Raw genomic sequence first — 22,583 nt, forward strand, 5'->3', positions numbered from 1 at the left:
GGCATGTTGTGCAGCAGGCAATGGCCATGTGGGGAACCTGGAAGATGAATCGGACCATTTACTCAGCTCATTTAGAGGATTAGGTCATTTAAGAGTACAGCTCTGCAGAAAACATGCTGTAGTTACAAAATGGGCCGCACCGGAAAGTCAGCATCATCTGCTCTAGTGTTCTTTCTGCAACCGCATTATAGTTTCCCCTTCGATTAAAAGGCTATGTTTACATTTTAGTCATTTAGCAGACGCTCTTATCCAGAGAGACTTACAGTTAGTGAGTGCATACATTATATTTTTTTCATACTGGCCCCCCGTGGGAATCGAACCCACAACCCTGGCGTTGCAAACGCCATGCTCTACCAACTGAGCTACATCCCTGCCGGCCATTCCCTCCCCTACCCTGGACGACGCTGGGCCAATTGTGCGCCGCCCCATGGGTCTCCCGGTCACGGCCGGCTACGACAGAGCCTGGATTCGAACCAGGATCTCTAGTGGCACAGCTAGCACTGCGATGCAGTGCCTTAGACCACTGCGCCACTCGGGAGACGCGAAATGTAAACGTATGTAAACGTATGTAAACGTATTAGTGCATAACTCAGATTATCATAAACACACACTTCCAGCTCAGCCCATACTTGCAAGTGTATTACAATGCTGATGTAAGCAGTGTACACTTGGTGGTGATAGATCTATGAGCCTTACTGACCTAAAACTAAGTCCCGCTGCGACATTCAAAGTTAGTATTAGAATTATTATTCTTTGAGGGCGTACTTTTGACCCTATCTGCCATAGACCCATAGGGCTGGGTGATATGGTTCACGATATAGATCTCCATAAATAAGCTTTGTTGCACAATTAAAAGTCAATACACTGCATTTCAAACAGTCAGGCAATAATCTAATGAATTCAGGGCTTATAAAATTATACCTAGGCTAAATATAAGCCTTCCACAACAATAAGACCCACTAATAATGTAACTATATTATTCTCTCTGCTACCGCACGGCAAGCAGTACCAGACCGCCAAGTCTGGGACCAAAAGGCTCCTGAACAGCTTCTACCCCCAAGCCATAAGACTGCTGAACAGTTAATAAAATGGCTACCCGGACTATTTGCATTGACCTCGTTTTATTTTTCTACTGACATCCTTGCGCTGGCTCTATGCACACTCACTGGACTCTACCCACACACTAACACATACTACACTGACACTCCAACACACACGCACACTTCATACGCTCACACACACACACATACTTTCACACTCTTCGCATACGCTGCTGCTACTCTGTTTATTATCTATCCTGATTGCCTAGTCACTTTTACCCCTACCTACATGTACATAATTACCTTAACTACCTCGTACCCCTGCACATCGACTCGGTACAGGTAGTCCTTGTATATAGTCTCATTATTGTTACTTTATTGTGTTACCATTTCCTTTTTTTTTTGCTAATATTTTCTTACTTTTGAACTCTGCATTGTCAAGAGAGGGCTTGTAAATAAGCATTTCACGATAAAGTCTACACCTGTTGTATTCGGCGCATGTGACAAATAAAATTAGATTTGATTCATCATTTGCGCCACAGCCAGAGATAGAGAAGAGAGGGAAGAAACCACCATTTAGCTACATATAGGCTGCTATAGCCTACATATTTATTTTGTAATTATATTGTTTTCATAGAATTTTAGCTATTAAATAATTTATTTCGAATTTATCCGAATAAATGTTCCATAAATATTTTTACCAGCTCTGTGTATCTTGTGCTGCTCCCTTGCGCTATGGCAGCCCTACGTCCCTGTATAGAAAGTGGCTGAAACTATCTTACCGGAGAAAGCATCCGAGCGAGCAAACAGCGCCCCTCTGTCTTACTATGTAGCTCATATATCTGATGCTGTCTGGACAAAAAGAGTATGACATGTATGACACTCGGATGCGTTATCTGAGATTGATGAGTCTTTCTGTCGGCGCACGTCTCGGTCAAATAAATGATAAATATTTGTATACTTTATTTGGACGGGCAAGGAGGTACGGTAGGGCGGGCCAGGCCCCCTAAGGCCCGCCCATAACGCCAGCCATGCTAGTCACAAGCTTGATGTAGTCATTACGTGCTAGGAATATGGGACCAAATACTAAACTTTAATACACTATTAGTACATTTATCCAAATACTTATGACTTCTTCAAAATGGGGGGACTATAGTGATTTCATTTCTAAATTGTAAAACCGATATGTATGAAAATACCCTCAAATAAAAGGTGACATTCTGTACTGTCACCTCATATGAAACATTTTATCTCAAATCCAAAATGCTGAAGTACAGAGCCACATTTTAAAATATTAAATTCACTGTCCAAATACATATGGAGGGGAGTGTATATTATATATTAGGGAAGAAAAAAAACAAGGGGCAATTCCACGATAACGGAATTACGCTTTGACTCAGATTTTTTACTTTAAAGTGTATGCCAAACCACACAACTCTATGCACAAGGACAACTTTGAAAAATGTACACAGAAAATTGTACAAAAACACATTTATTGGAAGAAGTTCGGTATCAGAATTACGGTAAAATCTCCCTCCGTTTTTTATGTGACAAAAAAAACAAACATCTTAAACATCTTAAACAGAATTACGAGTATAAATCACTTAATAATTCATAAACAAACTTTATATCAGTAAAAACACTATAACTAAATTGGTAGGTCTCCCTTTACTTGTTACTTCTGTGAACTTTTATTATCCTCCCTTCTCATGAGGGGGAGAGATGTAAAAAATATCTTAAAGATATGTGAGTTTTTGGTAATGGAATTACAAGGCAATGTTTCTTAAACTTACAGAAGGCAAATAATTTCTCCAAAACAAAATATAAAAGTGTTGATATTAGCTGGCAGGGGTCTTTCCTTCAACATTGTGTTTTGATATATTTCTAATACCTTTTAAGACTGTTTCTGGTAGATGTTGTCGAAGACCCTTTTACATCTGTTTTGACAAGAAATCAAAGCCTTCGCTTATTCCTAATTTTTGGGATGGAAAATGGTTGAAAAATGTATATAGGTGCCTTAATTTCCCCAAAATGTAGACTCTTAGCTTTCATTGGACACCCAATTTGACATGCTCCTATGAACTTCACATGTTGGTGCTCATGGGTCCTTTTAGATGAAATGGCCCAAGCTAGACTAAGCTACATCACCAAACCCCAGCTACTCAATGGTCACCTTTTATTGCAAACCCAACATCAAGGGCATTTAATGTTCTTTTTCACCTAAGAAAAGCAGTGGTGATGTCAAGATTTACTGCTTGTTCAAGAGAGGTACAGTAAAATTGAAGTGTTGCCTGTGTCCGACCATGGCGCAAGGCAGCCAGGGAGCAGACAGGCCAGGGGGCAGCAGGGAGAGAGTGAGAGAGTTCTCCTGGGTCAGGAATCCATCACTGTCCACAGGCTCCCAGTCTACCCTGTGGTTCCCAGTCTGCCCCACCCCCAGCTACCTGGCATCTCTCAGTGAGCAGGCACTCTCTGAACATAAACACACACACACACGTGCCGCAGAATGGAAACATCGGCTATTAGAAGACATGCAGCCTCTCCTAATGCACCACACAGCTCAGCGTCACAGCCCAATTGTTGAAAGAAGGGTTGAATAGAGAAAATGAGAGAGACACAGAAATGTTGAGAGAGATGAGTTTATTTCCCCTCTAGCAGCAGTCATGTTGTTTTTGAAGCCTCCCTGTGACAGCTGTCCTGTTCCGTGACCTTTCCCCAATCGAGTCAATTTATTTGTACTAATTGACCAAGGTTGGGCCCAAATGCCTTCCCTAATTAAGATTTTCATCTTGCCGTGTCAAGACAAAAAGGCAAGGCCAATTACCCACAGGAAGGTTACTGATCCCCCTCAATGCAGGAAGATGATTGGTCTGTCAGAGAGGGTTAACACCGAGAGCGCAAACACACACAGAGGCACGCACACACACACACACACTCAAAGAGGGCCAGTGTTTGGGATTATGGGGGAGAAACAATCAGAGTTCCCTGCTCTGTTTATCCAGGCTAGTGAAGGAGCCCTTTCAATGAGCTGGTTCAGCTCAGACGAGCTCCCGCCGGCTCCAGCGTCTGTTTATGTAGACATTGTGGACTCATTTCAAGCCTTGAGCCATGCAGTATTTTGTTGGGCCTTTTTTTCACCGGGAATGTGTACATCGCCGTGCTGCAGACCTGAGTCCCACACTATAGGGTTGTTTCGGCCAGGAAGCAAAACGGGCCAGCGAGTTGCACAGGGGGATTAGGAGCAAATAATGAATAATAACAACACAACAATGTAGCACAGTTCTTCTCACAGTATGGATTTCGCACTGAACGTCAAAAGCAGTAGCCTACTGTATATCCTCTCCTTCGCACTAAATGGCAAGATGTGAATGGAGCTCTGTGCTGAATGCTGACCATCTCTCCCCTTTTATCAGCACTATCCACCCAACCACCTACAGGATCAGTCCTCCCACATTCCCAGGTAATCCACAGGCACAGGTTTTCCTTCCAGTGTAAACTTCCAGACGGGGGTCAGCCGGCAGGTCAAGGAGACTTTATTAGGCCACGTAGGTTCAACTTCAAAGGAGGTCAACAGGCCTAGAACAACTGAGCCCTCAATTGTGGCTTATAACCTTCTAGCTCGTCGACTACACAGACACATCACAACACAACACATGCCACATGTTCCTGGAGAGACATTGTCAAATGATTTCAACATGTCGCATGGTAGAAGATAGTAAAGCAGTGGCAAACGACTATCCGGCAATTATAACTTATTATGGGTAAAATGGTACTCAAATGGTCCTCGCAACACTTCTTCGCAATTTGAAAACAATGTAGAAAGAGGGTAGCATTGACATTGAAGTCAGATAATTTTGCTGCATCACTCCCCAATAATATATGTTTATAAAGTTGCAAAGGTGTCAAATGACAGTATGTTAAGTAACAGACACAGAGATAATACTTTAACATGCTTGACGTTGTTCATATGTTTTCACAGCCAGCAACTTACTTCGACTGTGTTATGTTGTCTATTGGTAGAACTTTGCTACCCCCCAGTGGTTATGAGTAGTCCAATGCATGGCTGTAAGAAAAAGGGACTTGAATACCGTTGATTTGATGTCCTTTAAAGAAGGCAAAAAACAAGCTGAGGCAAGATGAGTGAGACATCCAATGACACTGTCTGCTGTGTCACCTGCATTACCAATAAAAATCACCTACCCTCCAATTTTCCATGGACATTAAACATCATTACAGGACATTAAACATCATTACAGCATTTCTGTATGAATTACCTTACAGAAAGATATATATTGTATATATTTTTCTACAATCATAAATCATACTTGAGTTATGTCTAGATATCCAACACGTCCCAAAAGCATCGTAGCACTAAGATAAACTTTCATCCATTTAGTTTCAATAGAATTAAGAAGATCTTAGTGCTATGATGCTTTTGTGAACCCAGCCCAGGTAAACTAAATTGTTTTACCTGTAATCATGTAGTTTACCATTGTTTTGGGAGTTTTCAGCGCCCTCTAGATGTCAGTGTTTCCTTTTCTTTTAAATGACAAAGCCCTCATAATCACTCATCATATGGCTAAAAGGACTTATGAGCACCAACGTGAAGTTCATAGGAGCAGTGTTTTCCATAAGCAGCGGCCGTCGACTAAATAGCCGATAACAGACTCGTTGTAAGCCAGCTACTTTTCCACTTCATAAAATACCTAGGCTTCTTTTAATTTAAAAGTTTCAATTCGATGGTCAGAAAAGTCTGTATAGCTTTCTCCCGCTAGAATGAACATAGGCATCTTCTAGTAATCTATTGATAGGACAGGCGCCTGTCAGTTACAAAGCGAGCGATGACAGGGCAACTGCTGGTCTGTCCGGCCTCTCTGTACCTGTGTTATTTTTGTACCCTGTGGTTAGCTGTAGTCTAATTTATTTTCACAGAGGAGGGAGAGCATGATGCTTCTTCATCATCTCCTGGTTGTGATTTACACATCCCATGTAATGTAAGTGGTAACGATTAGTTGAAATCCACTTAATTATTGTTTTGTAGCACATTCATTTATCTTATTTCGCGTGTTTCATAGGCCTATACAGCCACGGAGTCGGACGCATAGGCTATTTACTGTGCTTTGATTGAAGACCGAACAGCAAGTGTTGACTAGTTTATAAAAGGTGTGGAACTGACCGAATAAAGTCAATCTCCAATAACCCTTTGACATTCATAAATCATACAACGTAGTTATATGTCCATGGTATCGCATCGGGACAAGTAAACCAAAATCTTCCTAGGATTCGAAGCCCATGTCGAGAATTGCCAGTGACCACTAAAGTGACTCGTCAGTGTAGTCTAGTGATGGGTTGTTCGCGAACGAACGGCTCCTTTTCAACAGATCTGTTATGTGAACGAAACCAAATCGCATCGGTGAGAAATATGTTAATTTGGCTCCCTAATTTGCATACCGGTAGGCTACTACTTCTTTTTGGCGATTATCTGCAAATAAATAATGAAAACATTCGATGAAGATGTTGAATCCTCACTGCAGGTAGTGGAGAGAGAGCCTCATTCTGGTCCAAAATATGATAAAAGAAAACAGATTGAAAGTTATAAAAGCTAATATCATGATACTTATATGGTATTATTAAAGATATTGATATAGGCCTACTGATTTGATTAAAGTGTCGACAATGGAGTAGTCAACTACTGCTTTCTGTTTAGCAAAGACCATGTTTAATACCTGCATCATTCTCAATCATACCTGAAAGTCTATTCATGGTCGCCTGACTTTGTATAAAAGTGGAGGTGCACAATCTGGCGGCGGTCTGGGGGTCCTCCCCCTGAATTTTTGAAATGTTATAACCATTTTCCTACTATTCTATATTCTATATTGTTTATCAACAGGGAATCCATGTTTACTTGACAGAACACAACCTTTTTTCTTAGGTTTTTGCCACAACTAAATTGAAAGATTGCATTTTTGCCACAATAAATGTAATTGAAAGAGTAGACTAGACTAGTTTTTCGGACTATTACTAATCTACCGCCTTCCCTGAAAGTCAACTCTTGACTTTGATTGATTGACAGGTTGACACCCTACCAACTCTGTGACTCACAAACATCCTGCCACCTCCCTTGACAATCCCACCCACAGTAATTGATTGACAGGCCAAACTGTTAAAGGGTTCTACAAAATTACACATTGGTTTCCACAGCAGCAGGGCCAAAAAAATACATAATTTGAAGAAAAAACTATTGTGGCAATTCATATCTTGCAGTAAATATGACAAATCTCAAGAGAAGACAGCTTTGATGTTAAAAAAAGGTTGTCTTACTTAGAAAATAGTCCTGATCATATAGGCCTAGCTTTACACCAGGGATGGGCAACTGGCGGCCCACTTACTGTAGAGAGTTAGAATAATAGAATACAATTTTGAAATGTGGTTGTGCATCAGCAGTCACTCAATTAGCCCATGTCAGCAAAAATGTTTTAGATTGGTAAGTTAGTCTAGCGGCCAGCTATCTAAACTTCTAGCAAGCATGGTCGAATTACCGACTGGGTTGGGGCCCATTGATCATCAGTTATCATATAAAAACTGCAAACATTTGCCTCATGTGTTTCTACTCAATATCACAACAAATTGTACAAATCTGGGATAGTAAAGTCATTATTAGTTTTCAATAATTTAGCTGTGTATTTCGGATTGAATCAAGGCATTAGAATGTATCAGAGGTAGTGTTGCACCGTACCAAAACATCTGTACTTTTTCAAATCCAGAACATGAAAAATGTCTCGGTACTAGAATTTTGGTTACTTTCGGTACTTCAGTCAAATGTGTCTCATGGATCAACTCTATCAGACGCAACCGAAGTCCCCCTTATTGTTCGAGGCACGCACTGTGCCTGCTCCACTTACTCATTGCTAACCTGCACTGGGAGTCTGGGCTGCATCATGTTAACTCCCCACTCATGCTGCACAGAAGGTAATACACTTGAATAATGCGACTCGGCAAGTAGAAATGCTGAAACTTAATTACTGTTCGCAAACAGTGGCATGTATTCATGTATGCCAAGTGAAGCCAGGCTTCCCCAAAAATAAAAAAATAACAAACATTTAAAACAATGTATCTTTCATCTCCCTGTGTTTCATCATTTTACTTCAATTCGCAAGAGGCTGAATGTATCTCACCGGAGAAAGCATCCGAGCAAGCAAAACAGCGTCAAGGGAAGCCAGTTTGGGTTTGGCTTCACACCAATCACATCTAAAAGCCAAACGTAATTGACAGAAACAACTTGAATTGTTGCATCTTGTTCTGTTGTTGTCCTCCAGTGGCTAGCTATCTAAAATTGGCTATTTCCTAAATTAGCCATGGGTGGAGATAGGGATTTGGATTGTGGTTATACTTAATTATCCGTACTGGCCAGTGATAATAACAGCGATTCTGATACAACCATAAATTCATACATTATGCCTCTGGCATGAGAGGATGGAAGTTCAATATGTAGCTAGATGTAGTAGGCTAATGTTAACTAGCTGGCTAATCGTTGCCCATGAAAGGAAGTTAGGCTAGCAAGCAAGCATTTAAGCCAGGTAGCCTAGGACAACAACAGCTAAAAGTGTGAACTGTATGACAGAGTCATAGACCGTTTCGCAATATGAAAGTGAGGATGGCATTGGCGTTATTCTACAAATAGGGTGAGTCACATGTTTTTTCTATTTACACACACAAACAGAAATCAGTACCATGGACAGAAACATTATATTTAGCTTATGTTGACTGGACTAAATTGTTTTTGGAATCGTTTAGGTGTTACTGTATTAAACTAATCATAGGTGATTTGATGATGTTGAAATGGTGCTGGAATAGTGGAGGCAGCTCTTTAAAACTTGCGGTAACTCTCCGGTGTTCGAAATCCCATGTCAGCAAAAAAAATGTTGATTGCTAAATTAGTTTAGCAGCCAGCTATCTAAACTTGTTATCATGGTCGAATTACCGGCCGGTGATTTTGTTAGTCAGTCTCACTCAGATATCATATTAAAAACTGCAAAAATGTCTCTACACCCTATGGGAAAATATGTAGAATTACAGGAAATGAGCTGTAAAACAGCTCATTTTCCACTCCACCCCATGGCAAAATGAAAAAAATGGCACTAAAATACTTATAAAATTGCAAAATCTTCTCTATGCCCCATGGCAAAATGTATAGAATTGCAGCAAACTTGATTTAAAACTGCAACATTTTCTCTACGCCCCTTGGCAAAATGTGTAGAATTGCAAAAAATGTAAATCTAAAACTTAAATGTCTCTCTACTGTCAAGACGGGGGCCACTAAAATGTTTTGCTCGCAATGGGAGTGGGGTGGCTGTAAGGATGTGGGTACGCAGACCCGCAAGCAACTGCGGCCCCTCATGATGAGTTCAGATTTTTTTGTGGCCCACACCCCCATCAAAGTTGCACATCCCTGCTGTAGGTCATGTAACTGTTTGTTACTTGCAATATGCTTTGTGGACTCCACCGGACGGATTTTGCTCTCCGGATTCTTATTGTTTAGACTTTAGGCCTATATTTCACGGTGGCAAATCATATGAACTAACAGGTTATAGAGCAACAACGCAATTATCATAACACATACACTATATATACAAAAGTATGTAGACACCCATTCAAATTAGTGTATTTGGCTATTTCAGCCACACCCGTTGATGACAGGTGTATAAAACCGAGCACACAGCCATGCAATCTCCATAGACAAACACTGACAGTAGAATGGCATTACTGAAGAGCTCAGTGACTTTCAACCTGGCACCGTCATAGGATGCCACCTTTCTAACAAATCAGTTTGTCAAATATATGCCCTGCTAGAGCTGCCCCGGTCAACTGTAAGTGCTGTTATTGTGAAGGGGAAACGTCTAGGAGCAACAACGGCTCAGCCATGAAGTGGTAGGCCACACTAGCTCACATAACGGGACCGCCGAGTGCTGAAGCGCGTAGTGCGTGAAAGTCTGTCCTCGGTTGCAACACTTACTACCGAGGTGCAAACTGCCTCTGGAAGCAACTTCTGCACAAGAACTGTTCGTCGGGAGCTTCATGAAAATGGGTTTCCATGGCCGAGCAGCCGCACAGAAGCCTAAGATCATCATGTGCAATGCCAAGCGTCAGCTGGAGTGGTGTAAAGCTCGCCGCCATTGGACTCTGGAGCAGTGGAAACGCGTTCTCTGAAGTGATGAATCACGCTTCACCATCTGGTAGTCTGACAGACAAATCTGGGTTTGGCGGATGCCAGGAGAACGCTACCTGCCCCAATGCATAGTGCCAACTGTAAAGTTTGGTGGAGGAAGAATAATGGTCTGGGGCTGTTTTTCATGGTTCGGGCTAGGCCCCTTAGTTCCAGTGAAGGGAAATCTTAACGCTACAGCATACAATGACATTCTAGATGATTCTGTGCTTCCAACTTTGTGGCAACAGTTTGGGGAAGGCCCTTTCCTATTTCAGCATGACAATGCCCCCGTGCACAAAGCGAAGTCCATACAGAAATGGTTTGTCGAGATCGGTGTGGAAGAACTTGACTGGCCTGCACAGAGCCTCAACCCCATTGAACACCTTTGTGATGAATTGGAACACTAATGCTCTTGTAGCTGAATGGAAGCAAGTCCCCCAGCAATCTTCCAACATCTAGTGGAAATCTTCCCAGAAGAGTGGAGGCAGTTATAGCAGCAAAGGGGGGACCAACTCCATATTAATGCCCATGATTTTGGAATGAGATGTTCGACAAGAAGGTTTCCACATACTTTTGGTCATGTAGTGTATGTTGTAATATGGCTTTTTTTTTTTCCTGGCTTGGCTTCCCAGTGATTTTAACCATGCACCGCTACTGTTCGCAAAACAATGTCCATACAGGTTAGGACACTTTACAATGCAAGAAGATACCAGTAGTTTCCAGCTTATTAGGCTAACGTTCCTTGCTAGCTTACAGCTGAAGCTAATATAAATTCACTACCCTAGTACTTTGTTTGTGATAACCGTAACGCAAAATATGCTGATTTCAAAGCGGATTGCCACAAAAACATTATTAATTAACTTATAAAATCGGTCTCTCCGTCATGTCTCTCTCCATCAGCCAAAGTTATCTATAGCCTCAGCGAACTGTCTGTGTGTGTGAGAATAGGGCTCTGACGGGCCGCATCCCTCATCTCGTGAATTACGTAATTACTGGTTAATACTAGAACCGTTTTTGTAAATAAAATAAAAAACATCCCCCAAAAAAGCAATGTCCTGCTCCTTCCCTGAATTTTCCTAAATGTTTGTATTTTACATTGCTCATTTGTCAGAATTTTGAAATCACAAACAGAAAAGTATTTAGAGCCTTTTTACCTGTTTTTTACACACCTATACCCAACTTAACCCGCCAAGACAATGTGCTGTAGGACGTTGGTACCCAGCCAGGCGCTAATGTGTCTCTCTCTCCTCACTGAATGAATGACAAATGGATGAATGTGCGATAATTGTGCACATTACTTCACAATATAATTTTAATTAGGCCTAACTGAATGATAAGGAGGGTGAATAGGTTGATTTAATTTAGAAAGACAATAGTGATGAGTTTGTGTTATGCCTATTTATCAGCGTTGGCACTCATGTTAATAACTTGACTGCACGCCTTGTGGGATGATACTATTCTCTTTTATGTTTTACGGGACTGTTTTATTTACTATAGACAAGATTAAATTGACAATGATCTGATGAGTGACAATATTATGAGTTGTCAAATTGTACATGAAGAGATGGGCGCATCTTGTAATTGACAGATATAGGGAAAAGAGCATCACTTTATCAAATCCTCCTTCAGTCACATGTAGGTAGAACGTTTTGATTTCTATAGCCTGTAGTATCAGAAAGAGCCTATTCTGCAGTTTCTATTACACTTATCTTCTTCAAATAACTAAAAAAATTCAAGAGGTGTAGCTGTATTTCCAAGTTTCACTTTCTCCAAGAATATCTGTGCTGTCCATGCGTTCAGCACATGACCACTCGCGGGCAAAATTGCTCTGGCTACTAAGCAAAGACTAGTAACATAAAAAACGAAATTAAAACGAAATTATAATCTACTTCTTTGTGATGGACTTGAACTCGTGTTTGTTTTTACTTATCCTAGAGTAACATAAACCAATGAAAATGCTATTATGTTCTTTGAAATAATTGTGTTTTAGTTTTGTAATGTTACCTAAGACCTTTATAACCACAGCCAACTTATTTTTCTTCCTATAGCATATATGAAATGTATTTATTAGACTGTTAGAATGTTGATGCGTCATTGGTTGGAAGTATCGAAAATTGGCTTTAGGCCCACGTTTTTCTTGGACTTTGTAGAATTATACAAAACATATCCTTGACTCTATCTAAACAAATAACTATTGTTGTGATATTTTTACATGGATATATTGCCATGAATATTTCTTCATGCAATTCATGCTTTACAATTGTTTATGCACCATTTATCAAGACTTGGTGCTTATGTTTGCGCACCTTGCGGATTGATATGCATCTGATGCAAATGCTGAAGGGGACACACGGTAACACATTATTTTTCCTATTGCCATTATTTATTTATTTTCCACGTTAATTTTATAACCTGAGATTTTTTGGTATTCTGAAAATATTTTTTGCAAAGGGGGCATTGAGTTTTCAATATTGGTCAGGTATATCAGGAGATCATCTGCAAATAAGTTTAATTTATATTCATGTTTACCAATACCTGTTACATTTGAGTCCTAATTCTTTCTGCAAGCGGTTCAATTGCCAGTGCAAACAGGAGGGGGGGAGAGGCGACATCCCTGTCTTGTGCCCCTTTCTAAAGCAATTTCATCAGATAATGTATTATTCGTGTATATTTTTACTTTAGGATATTTATACAATATTTGTATAACATTTCAGCAGAAAAGTTGAAAGCTTCCAAAGTTGTGAATAGTCTTGAATGGCCTTTTCTATCTGAAACCTTTTCGGCATCAACAGCCATTATTGATACATTTAGTTTTTTTATGTATTGTATTAAACTGAAACATGTTCTTGTATTTGTTTGTAAGTGTATATTTTTAATAAACCCTGTTTGATTGATGTATCAAGTCTGGTAAGACTTTTGCCATTCTATTGCTTATAAGCTTTTTTATTATTTCATTGTCACAATTTATTAAACTTATGGATCTATTATCAGCAGTTGTCATTTTGTCCCAAAATGTTGAATAGAATTCTATGGGAAAGCCATACATTCCTGGTGCTTTTCTCCGTGCGAATGTTTTAACAGTATCTAAAATGTATTATTGGATGATCTTTGTTTTAATGATAATTTTTTGTCTGCTGATAGTTGCTTCAGAGTTGTTGAGTCTAAGAAGGCTATAGGATCCGTCCCACTGTTTAATTCTGATTTATATAATGTTCATAGAAACTTAAAAAATTGACATTCTTTGTCATTAAGTAATATGCTTCATTTGAGTTTCACCTGTAGTTGTTGGCTCTTTTCAGAAGTAAAATATTGTATTCCTGCTTAAGTTCAGAAATGTTATTTTCTTCTTTTCCTTTTTCTAAGAGTGATTTATTTTTCTTTAATTTTAATTTCTAAATCAGATTGAACTTTTGCCGAGTATGATTATCATTCCCCTAATGTACGCCTTAAAAGAGATCACAAATTATATCGGGGGTCGACTTTTCTCTGTCCTCTATGTCTACATTTGTAATGGTAAAGTTACGTTTGCAATGCCCCCCTTCTGTTTCTATAAGGTTAAATGCAATATTTTGTCATTTATTTATTATTTTAAAAAAATGTTTACAGTATATATTAACCTCCCGAGTGGCGCAGTGGTCTAAGGCACTGCATCGCAGTGCTAGCTGTGCCACTAGAGATCCTGGTTCGAATCCAGGCTCTGTCGTAGCCGGCCGCGACCGGGAGACCCATGGGGCGGCGCACAACAGCGTCGTCCAGGGTAGGGGAGGGAATGGCCGGCAGGGATGTAGCTCAGTTGGTAGAGCATGGCGTTTGCAACGCCAGGGTTGTGGGTTCGATTCCCACGGGGGGGCGGTATGAAAAATAAAAAATAAAAAATGTAAAAATAATGTATGCACTCACTAACTGTAAGTCGCTCTGGATAAGAGCGTCTGCTAAATGACTAAAATGTAAATATTATATCGTTATTGTCCGGACAGTGAAAAATATTGTGATATACATTTTTGTTCATATCGCCCACCCCTAACTGTACTGTGATGTCCAAACTTGGGAAACAGACATCAATGATTGTTTCAGATATCTGCTGGTCCGGACCAACCAAATGTGTGTAGAATAATACCCAAATATGCAAAATAGGGATATTGCATATTTCTACCTTTGTGTACCAATCACCATGAAGAGGATGATATTCATATCCATAATTATGCATTTCTGTATAGTACAGATCAGGGACCCATTATGTAATTCCGTAACGGTGTCCTGTCATAGCTGACACCCCATTCTTTCTGCAGACATATTTAAATATTAATTCGGAGCAGATATTTAACAGAGTTTTTGGAAAACGTGGTTGCATAAAAAACACAGATTTTACCATAATTCTGTTACGAAACGTTGCATCTTCACAGTTATTCCAGTAAATGTGTTTGTGAAATTTTGTGTGTAAATTATTCAAAGTAGTCCTTGTGCATATAGTTGTATGGTTTGTTAAACTCTGAAATCAATGCTTTTTATTTGGCATACATTTTAAAGTGAAAAATCTGAGTCAAAGCGTAATTCCGTTACTGTGGAATTGCCCATATGGGAGTTTTTCCTGGTCAGGTCTAGCCTCGCAAGCCGCCTGATCTCGCAAGCATACATGGATGTTCGCTACACAGATAGAGCAGCGGTAATCAGTCTGGTAATTAGGAGGCTATGTCAAGTCATGTGGTCAGGAAACAAAACGTTTACAAGCTAACAACTGAGAAGATGGCGCCGGAGAAGATGGCTGCCGTTTTACAGCCCTCTAACCAATTGTACTATTATGTGTGTTTTTCCGCGTTATTTGTAATTTATTTTGTACATAATGTTTCTGCCATCGTCTCTTATAACCAAAATGAGCTTCTGGATATCAGGACAGTGATTACTCACCCGTATTGGACGAAGATTTTTTCTTCAACGAGGCGGCCGCGAAGGATATCCTACAGACACCCCACAAGGCCCAAATCCCCGTCATTCGCATGAGGAAGAGACGGAGATATCGTGGACGTAGGTCGGGGTGCCTTGTAAGGATCCGAAGGCGAGCGAGTAAACTGCCACTCCCATCAATCCTATTAGCCAATCTTCAATCATTTGAGAATAAATTGGATGACCTAAGATTATGGTTATCCTACCAACAGGACATTAAAAACTGTAATATCTTATGCTTCACCGAGTCGTGGCTGAACGACGACATGGACAACATACAGCTAGCAGGCTATATGCTACATCGGCAGGATAGAACAGCTGACTCCGGTAAGACAAGGGGTGGCGGTCTGTGTATATTTGTAAACAACAGCTGGTGCACAAAATCAAATACTAAGGAAGTCTCGAGGTTTTGCTCGCCTGAGGTAGAGTATCTTATGATAAGCTGTAGACCATATTATTTACCAAGAGAGTTTTCATCTATATTTTTCATAGCTGTCTATTTACCACCATAAACCAATGCTGGCATTAGGATTGCACTGAATGAGCTGTATAAGGCCATAAGTCAACAGGAAAACGCTCATCCAGAGGCAGCGCTCCTAGTGGCCGGGGACTTTAATGCAGAGAAACTTAAATCTGTTCTACCTAATTTCTACCAGCATGTTAAATGTGCAACCAGAGGAAAAAAAACTCTAGACCACCTTTACTCCACACACAGAGACGCATACAAAGCTCTCCCTCGCCCTCCATTTGGCAAATCTGACCATAACTCTATCCTCCTGATTCCTGCTTATAAGCAAAAACTAAAGCAGGAAGCACCAGTGACTCGGTTAATAAAAAAGTGGTGAGATGACGCAGCTGCTAAGCTACAGGACTGTTTTGCTAGCACAGACTGGAACATGTTCCGGGATTCTTCAGATAGCATTGAGTACACCACATCAGTCACTGGCTTCATCAATAAGTGCATCGATGATGTCGTCCCCACAGTGATCGTACGTACATACCCCAACCAGAAGCCATGGATTACAGGAAACATCCGCACTGAGCTAAAGGGTAGAGCTGCCGCTTTCAAGGAGCGGGACTCTAACCCTGACGCTTATAAGAAATCCCGCTATGCCCTCCGACGAACCATCAAACAGGCAAAGAGTCAATACAGGACTAAGATTGAATCGTACTACACCGGCTCTTACACTCGTCGGATGTGGCAGGGCTAGCACAGCCGCAAAGGGTAGCACAGCCGCGAGCTGCCCAGTGACACAAGACTTCCAGACGAACTAAACCACTTCTATGCTCGCTTCGAGGCAAGCAACACTGAAGCATGCATGAGAGCACCAGCTGTTCCGGATGACTATGTGATCACGCTCTCCGTAGCCGATGTGAGTAAGACTTTTAAGCAGGTCAACATTCACAAGGCCGCAGGGCCAGACGGATTACCAGTACGTGTACTCCGAGAATGTGCTGACCAACTGGCAAGTGTCTTCACTGACATTTTCAACATGTCCCTGACTGAGTCTGTAATACCAACATGTTTCAAGCAGACCACCATAGTCCCCGTGCCCAAGGACTCTAAGATAACCTGCCTAAATGACTACCGACCCGTAGCACTGACGTCTGTAGCCATGAAGTGCTTTGAAAGGCTGGTCATGGCTCACATCAACACCATTATCCCAGAAACCCTAGACCCACTCCAATTTGCATACCGCCCCAACAGATCCACAGATGATGCAATCTCTATTGCACTCCACACTGCCCTTTCCCACCTGGACAAGAGGAACACCTACGTGAGAATGCAATTCATTGAATACAGCTCAGCATTCAAAGCTCATCACTAAGCTAAGGATCCTGGGACTAAACACGTCCCTCTGCAACTGGATCCTGGAATTCCTGACGGGCCACCCCCAGGTGGTAAGGGTAGGTAACAACACATCTGCCACACCGATCCTCAACACGGGGGCCCCTCAGGGGTGCGTGCTCAGTCCCCTCCTGTACTCCCTGTTCACCCATGACTGCATGGCCAGGCACGACTCCAACACCATCATTAGGTTTGCCAACAACACAACAGTAGTAGGCCTGATCACAGACAACGATGAGACAGCCTATAGGGAGGAGGTCAGAGACCTGACCGTGTGGTGCCAGGATAACAACCTCTCCCTCAACGTGACCAAGACAAAGGAGATGATTGTGGACTACAGGAAAAAGAAGAGGACTGAGCACGCCCCCATTCTCATCGACGGGGCTGTAGTGGAACAGGTTGAGAGCTTCAAGTTCCTTGGTGTCCACATCACCAACGAACTATCATGGTCCAAACACACCAAGACAGTCGTGAAGAGGGCACGACAAAGCCTATTCCCCCTCAGGAGACTGAAAAGATTTGGCATGGGTCCTCAGATCCTCAAAAAATTCTACAGCTGCACCATCGAGAGCATCCTGACTGGTTGCATCACCGCCTGGTATGGCAACTGCTTGGCCTCCGACCGCAAGGCAATACAGAGGGTAATGCGTACGGCCCAGTACATCACTGGGGCCAAGCTTCCTGCCATCCAGGACCTCTATACCAGGCGGTGTCAGAGGAAGGCCCTCAAAATTGTCAAAGACTCCAGCCACCCTAGTCATAGACTTTTCTCTCTGCTACCGCACGGCAAGCGGTAACGGAGTGCCAAGTCTAGGTCCAAAATACTTCTCAACAGCTTCTACCCCCAAGCCATAAGACTCCTGAACAGCTAATCATGGCTACCCGGACTATTTGCACTGCCCCCCCACCCCATCTTTTTACGCTGCTGCTACTCTGTTAATTATTTATGCATAGTCACTTTAACTCTACCCACATGTACTTCAACTACCTCAACTAGCCGGTGCCCCCGCACATTGACTCTGCACCGGTACCCCCCTGCATAGCCTCCCTACTGTTATTTTATTTTACTTCTGCTCTTTTTTTCTCAACACTTTTTTATTAAAAATAAATGCACTGTTGGTTAAGGGCTGTAAGTAAGCATTTCACTGTAATGTCTGCACCTGTTGTATTCGGCGCATGTGGCCAATACAATTTGATTTGATTTGATTTGACAATTTGACCATGACCATTTGAGCATCTAAAATAAATGGAGAGGCTGTTATCCAATTTCTACTTATGAAGTACAACAGGGAACACATCATCTAATAATACATATTGAATTCAATCTCACCTGGACTGTGTTTTAGCACTGCTTCAACACAGAACTGAAATACAAGGTAGTTGAAGTTATTGTTTTCGATATCTGCTAAGTAAACAAAATAATCAAGGCTACTGTTACATTTTTTTAAATCATCAGAGGATGGCTCTGAGTAAACCACAACAAACTGGGAAAAAAAGTATTTCATTTGTAGAACATTAATAAAAAATGGAATACTAATATACACTATATATACAAAGGTATGTGGATACACCTTGCTATTTCAGCCACACCTGTTGCTGACAAGTGTATAAAATTGAGCACACCGCCATGCAATCTCCATAGCTAAACATTGGAAGGAGAATGGTCTTACTGAAGAGCTCAGTGACTGAAGGGCTAGGCCCCTTAGTTCTAGTGAAGGGAAATTGTAACGCTACAGCATACAATGACATTCTAGACGATTCTGTGCTTCCAAATTTGTGGCAACAGTTTTGGGAAGGCCCTTTCCTGTTTCAGCAGGAGTTGCAAAAAAACAGACATATCTCAGACTGGGCAATAAAAATAAAAGATTAAGATGGGCAGTCTGAGATATGGCTTTTTCTTTGCAACTCTGCCTAGAAGGTCAGCATCCCGGAGTCGCCTCTTCACTGTTGACGTTGAGACTGGTGTTTTGTGGGTACTATTTAATGAAGCTGCCAGTTGAGGACCTGTGAGGCGCCTGTTTCTCAAACTAGACACTCTAATGTATTTGTCCTCTTGCTCAGTTGTGCACCGGTGCCTCTCACTCCTCTTTCTATTCTGGTTAGAGCCAGTTGCGCTGTTCTGTGAAGGAAGTAGTACACAGCGTTGTACGAGATCTTCAGTTTCTTGGCAATTTCTCGCATCGAATAGCCTTCATTTCTCAGAACAAGAATAGACTGACAAGTTTCAGAAGAAAGTTATTTGTTTCTGGCCATTTTGAGCCTGTAATCGAACCCACAATTGCTGATGCTCCAGATACTCAACTATTGCTTCTTTAATCAGCACAACAGTTTTCAGCTGTGCTAACATAATTGCAAAAGGGTTTTCTAATGATCAATTAGCCTTTTAAAATGATCAACTTGGATTAGCAAACACAACGTGCCATTGGAACACAGGACTGATGGTTGCTGATTATGGGCCTCTGTACGCCTATGTAGATATTCCATTAAAAATCAGCCGTTTCCAGCTACAATAGCCATTTACAACATTAACAATGTCTACACTGTATTTCTGATCAATTTCATGTTATTTTAATGGACAAAGAAATTTGCTTTTCTTTCGAAAACAAGGACATTTCTAAGTGACCCCAAACTTTTGAACAGTAGTGTATGTACCCATAACATGATGCAGCCACCACCATGTTTGAAAATAGGATTTGCCCCAAACATAAAGTATTCAGGACATAAAGTTAATTTCTTTGCCACATTTTTTGCAGTTTTACTTTAGTTTTTGTATTATGTACAGGCTTCCTTCTTTTCACTCTGTCATTTAGGTTAGTATTATGGAGTAACTACAATGTTGTTAATCCATCCTCAGTTTTCTCCTATCATTGCCATTAAACTCTAAATCAGGGTTCTCCAACAGGTTGATGGCGAGCTATCAGTAGCTCGCAGCCTACCTATGAGAAGCTCGCCAAACAATTCTGAAAGTACATGCAATTTTCACGTGTTCCACCACAAACTGTCATAAACAAATCACACAAGTATGACACACTAAAGTCACAATTGGCCTCATGGTGAAATCCCTGAGCGGTTTCCTTCCTCTCCGGCAACTGAGTTAGGAAGGACGCCTGCATCTTTGTAGTGACTGGGTGTATTGATACACCATCCAAAGTGTAATTCATAACTTCCCCATGCTCAAAGGGATATTAAATGTCTGTTTTTTTTACCCATCTACCAATAGGTGCCCTTTTGCGAGGCATTGGAAAACCTCCCTGGTCTTTGTGGTTGAATCTGTGTTTGAAATTCACTGCTCGACTGAGGGACCTAACAGATAATTGTATGTGTGGGATACAGAGATGAGGTAGTCATTCAAAAATCATGTTAAACACTATGCAACTTATTATGCAACTTGTTTTACTCCTGAATTTATTTAGGCTTGCCATAACAAAGGGGTTGAATACTTATTGACTCAAGACATTTCAGCTTTTAATTTTTAATTAATTTGTAAACATTTCTAAAAACATTATTCCACTTTGACATTATGGGGTATTGTGTGTAGGCCAGTGACACAAAATCAACATTTTATCAATTTTAAATTCAGGCTGTAACACAAAATGTGGAAAAAGTCAAGGGGTGTGAATACTTTCTAAAGGCACTGTATAGGGGAATTCTCAACACTACCATATACGCATCAATAGCATTTACCAGAAGACAGAGAAAAACAATGAGCCACTCCTTAGAACAGCTGTGATGACTGCCACACACACAAAAACATTTCCACTTCACTGATCACTTCACAATCTACTCTGTCAAAAAGCTGTCTGTCTTATTGCTGTCAATAAATGAAACCATTTGTATTTTACCATAGGCTTTAGGCTATAAAGTATAATTTCAAGTTGTCACAAGTTCAACATGTACAAAACAAAACCACGTAATGTTTGTTTACTTATTTCCGTGTCACTGCGGTGATATACATGTATCTCTGTTTGTATTTGAGATATGACAGGAAATGGTGACGTCAATCTGTTTCTACTAAAGCTGTTTGATATCTGAAGGACAGGGACTTATGAAAGCGAGAAAATGTGTCATTTCCTTCTTGGAAATTCACAAAATATTCCAGATAATAGCATTTCTGTTGTCAAGTCACTGCATCACACTGCAAGGTGTGATTTACTCATAAACAAAGAAAAACTATTATTGTCAATAAGACAATTTGCACCTTGCAGTGTGCAAATGAGAAAATGCATGGGGAAAAAAGGCAATTTGTTAGAGAATATGTGTGCTTTTGAACAAGTATAACAAATGCATTCTAATGGAAATTATTTTGGTGATTGATTGTAATATAAAAAAATAAATTATCCATGACACCATCTATATACTCAGCCTCCATTTGGCACTTCCTGGGCGAAACAATAATGGGTTCTGAAAAAGACAGTCTTGCAAGCTCAAGGTCAACCATAAATCAACCACTAGAATCTCAGACATGCCTCACTGTATTCTGGCTCTAATATGATGTGGGTACACAGACGTGAGCAACTGCGACCCCTCATGATGAGTTCTGATTTTGTGGCCCCCAACCCCATCAAAGCTGCCCATCCCTGATCTAGAGGGAGTTGCCTATGGCAGGGGTTTTCAAACCTCTCCTCTGGGGACCCCCAGCCGTTCTATGTATTTTAATTATTCCACAGCTAGCACAGGGGATTGTAACATTTTCACCTAATCATCAAGCCCTTGAATAGGTGAATCAGGTGAGCTCAGGGCTACAACAAAATTGTGAATCGTTTGGGGTCCTAGAGGTTTGAAAACCACTGGCCTATGTAAGCCTATAGCTCCCCATTTTTCATTCCCTTATCATTTGTTAACGATTAATTCACAAAATAATTATATTAAAGAGATGTCTGTACTTAGTAGGCTGTACCCTACGCCACTCTTCCATACAGTTGGTATCCACTCATCATTTAGCCTACGCAGGATCGTTCACACAATCTGAACATATCAGGAGCAAACCCCCGACCTCTCAATTTCGAAAATAATTTAAAACTGTGCAGGATTAATGGTTAGTTTACTTTTCTATTGTTACAAAAGGAAGACTTGGGCCGTGACTCAAGTGCTTCAATGAACTTGTGTGCCAGAGCTGTAGCCGACAGCTACAGGCTACAACTACTGTCATTTAACAGCGGTTACATAGTAGCGAGAAGCAGACACGCAATAGTGGGCTGGCGATTATCACGACAGTTTTGTTGGTTATTATTGAAAAAGAACAATTGCCGCTCAAAACTCAAGTTTGTTTTGCTACAGCTGAAAATGAGTGCAATTATTTGTGTAGGCTGTTCACTGAGATTTGTTTAACTATTAAGGTAGCTATGCTATCTCACCGGATGTCTGCCAACGTTTCACTTGCGCTCGAGCTCAATGCAACAGCCCTAAAATATGTGCAGGAAAATATTTTGTTACAAAATATAACGACATTTTTCATTACCTTAGTGAAGTCTTCCAGTCCTGCGGGTTTCCCAACGATACAGCTCTCTGAAATTCTAAAATAAAATATGTTTCACACAACGTGTAAGAC

At 40.9% G+C, this 22,583-nt stretch overlaps 1 long non-coding RNA gene across 1 annotated transcript in view; it reads right to left on the reverse strand.

Annotated features, from left to right (window-relative positions):
- Nucleotides 1–22,583, reverse strand: part of LOC121576944 — a 174,258-nt gene extending 151,675 nt beyond the window's left edge. The window contains exon 1 of the long non-coding RNA XR_006002545.2: nt 22,494–22,583. This is a non-coding gene — a long non-coding RNA (uncharacterized LOC121576944). The remainder of the gene's footprint in view (nt 1–22,493) is intronic.

This window comes from Coregonus clupeaformis, chromosome 11 (assembly GCF_020615455.1).
Source record: "Coregonus clupeaformis isolate EN_2021a chromosome 11, ASM2061545v1, whole genome shotgun sequence".
NCBI classification, from domain to species: Eukaryota; Metazoa; Chordata; class Actinopteri; order Salmoniformes; family Salmonidae; genus Coregonus; species Coregonus clupeaformis.